The sequence below is a fragment of the Furipterus horrens genome, unplaced genomic scaffold (genome assembly GCF_987537825.1).
Source record: "Furipterus horrens unplaced genomic scaffold, mFurHor1.1.pri manual_scaffold_11, whole genome shotgun sequence".
Classification (NCBI taxonomy): Eukaryota; Metazoa; Chordata; class Mammalia; order Chiroptera; family Furipteridae; genus Furipterus; species Furipterus horrens.
In genome coordinates, this window is record NW_028327181.1 from 14,694,133 (window position 1) to 14,697,369 (window position 3,237).

The following is a 3,237-nucleotide window of genomic DNA, read 5'->3' on the forward strand; positions in this document are numbered from 1 at the left end:
GAGTTTCCAGTCATTGAAAGGGGATTTTGAGCACTGTTTCCCGAGCTTGGCAGGCTTGGGTTAGAGTTTGCTGTTTGGGTGACTTTGGGGCAAGTTACTTGAACCCTCCTCAGTTTCTTCTTATAAATGGACATAATAACAGAGGACAGGATTGCTTTTAAGATAAAGAGAAGTGTGCATGTCATATATTTGCCACCATTCCTGACAAGTTATTGATTCGTTCAATGCTTAGAGAAAGATGAGATGTTGTCCGGATTACAGGCAGAAACCCACCAAACAGGCCTAATTGGAAGGCTCACTATGAGAAGTCCGAGCAGCATCTCAAAAAATCTTTCACTTCTTCTCAATAATGTTTTATAGTTGTTGGTTGGATTTTTTTACTAGAGAGCTGCACAACTTTTTATATTAAATGTTTGATGCTATTGTACGTGGTACTTTTTTATATTTCATTTTATAATTGTTACTTGTGTGTAGAAGTACATTTTTAGATTGGCCTTGCATCCAGCATGCTAATAATTAACTTATTTATTCTAATCGTTTGTTTTTAGATTCATCTGGGCTTTCATGTCACCATTGAATAGTGGCACTTTTACCTTTTTCTGTGCAAAATGTATGCCTCGATTATTGCCTGATTGCATTGCCCAAGGCTGTTAGGATAATGGTGAGTATTTGTGATGTATGCAGGTATCCTGTCTCATTTCCTGTCTCAGAAAGAGAGCTTTCAAATTTACCATTAAGTATATTTGCTAAGGGTTTTTAGTTGGTCAGGTTTAATGAGACCTCTTCTGCTCTCTAGACTTTTCAATAACAATGACTCCTCTATATAAAAACTGAGACGTATACTTGTAACTCTTAACAGTGGTTATTATATCAGGTTGGGGTTGTGGGGAGAGGTTGTATGACATTATGGGGAACTTTCGCTTTCTGAGCTATAAGTTACTTTAACATCTGAATAATTTACAGTGAATGCAGATATCTTTTTGGCATCAGGAAAAAAAAAATAAAGCCAAAGGACAATTTAATTAAACCAGTGTAACATAACAAACTCTAAATAGTAAAATAGATCATTCTCAGAGACTTGGTGAAGATATTTCCAAGGACGCATTTGTCACTAATCCTTTTCCATCACCACATCCTGAGTCTTTGCTTAGAATATTTCTTACTAAATCACACTGAGTGGCAGTGCTGGTGATTTGGGCTTCGTGGTGGATGCTCTCTGTGCCCTGCCAGGCCCTGTTTATCAGGCCAGTGCGCCCATTTCCCAGCTGCTCTGGGTGTTGGCTGCTAACTCTCCTGGCTCCATTCTTCTTTGGCAGCTTCTCTTAGCTAATGGGAGCTGCCCTGCCAGGAGATGCTTGGGACGTTACACACACAGCCAGGGTGGCCCATGGCCAATGGCTGACTAATCGGGTGGGGTTTAAAGCCCTGGCCTCAGGGCAGGACAAACTCTGTGGTGTAAAAAAGTGCCCTGAGAGCTCCCTGTGAGATCGGGCCATGATGAGCCTTCTCTTGAAAGCATGTATTTGCTTGGCTTCTTCCCGCCTCTGTCCTGCTTCCCTCCCTTCCTTACAGATTTCTCCCCAGGGCCCTCCCTCAAGAAATCACTTGCACAAGAATACCGCCTGCCTCAGTCTCTGCTTCTAGCAAACCCGACTTAAGCCTCTAGAAGTGGGCACCCTTCATTCATTCATTAGGCGGCCAGGGAAGAGCTGGGTGTGATGGTGTCTGGGGCTCCTCAGGGGGGTCCGCCTAGAGCAGGAGCAGGAAACACTCTTGGGAGGGAAAGCAGGGCCTGAGGCTGTCTGTCCAACTCTGAAGCCTGGATTTGTGAGCGTGACCTTGTACCACTCTTCACGCTCTGCCTAGAAAGTTTCTACCGTTTTAAATGGCAACTTTTCTCAAAACCGTTAAGAGGCATCTTCCTTCATCGGTGCAGCTTCTAAGGTGCTATAAGACTTTGACTGGCCCTGTTGCCTCCCTTATCCAATCCTAAACCAGTCCCTGTGGACAGGGGGATGAGTGTTCTGATTGGCCAGCTGGGGTCACAAGCCCAGCTGGGTGACAGCTGGTAGAGGGTCGGAGCATTGTAAACAAGAGCCTTGCCTGAACCGTTGGAGGTGGGAAAGGGTAGGTAGACAAGGAGGAAAAACCATAGCTGTCACAGGCTATAAGAGCCACATTGCTCGCATCATTGGCTGGGCGGGCTTGGTGTGAACACTCATGCCAGCTGGATCCAGAGAGGCATGGTGGTGCTGCCTCTGACTTGTGGGCACCTATGGACCAATGAGTTGTGAGCTGGGCCAGAGCATTTAATTGCTGATGTAAAACCTTTCAGAACTTTATTTCCTTCTGTTATGGCAACCAGCAATATTCAAAACAGGGGCTACTTTAGTATCATCCTGGCATTTAAATGGAGCAAAATACCAGCAAACATGTAATGGATATGTATCACGAGACTGCAATAAACTTTGTTACAAGACACTGAGGTTTGCGGGCTGTTTGTTACTGCAGCATAACCTAGCCTGCCTCGTCTAACACAAGCACTGAATTTAAATGGCAATACTGTACTGTAACGAGGGTTGATCCAGAATGTTTATATTAAGTTGTTTACATTATTAAAACAAAACATTAGAATAATCAAAAACATAATGACATTGTGGATATCTCAAAGTGTCCTTATTTTTAGGAGATGTATTTTGAAGTGTTTAGGAATCAAAGGTTTTCTTATTGGCAACTTACTTACATATGGCCCAGCAAAAGTGAAACAGAGAGATAAGGCAGAAGGTTAATAATTTGCAATTCTAAACAAAAGCTGTATATATTGGTACTTCCACTTTCTGTAGGTTTGATATTGATATATTAAACATTAAGATAGAGAACTGAGGGAGCCCACAGAATATGTCCTGATTTGAGAAGCAGCTCTAGTCAGTGGGGAACACAAAATAATTTTTAGTAGAGAAGAGACAGGACCAGATTTTTGATCCAGAAGATCAAGAAGAAAAAGGTCTGGGTGAGGTTGTGGCTGTGATTTAGGCAAGAGTGGCAGTGGGGTGGGGAGGAGATAATGGGTTTGGAATAGAGTGGACAAGGTTTGGTGGCAGCTAGTGGGTGGTAGAGCTGCGAGTCAATTGCCTTCCTCCAAAGTCTGTTCCTGCGCTGTCCAATATGATGGCCACCAGCCACTCACAGCCATTTAAATTTAATTAATAACAATGAAAAGAAATCAAAATGTGACTT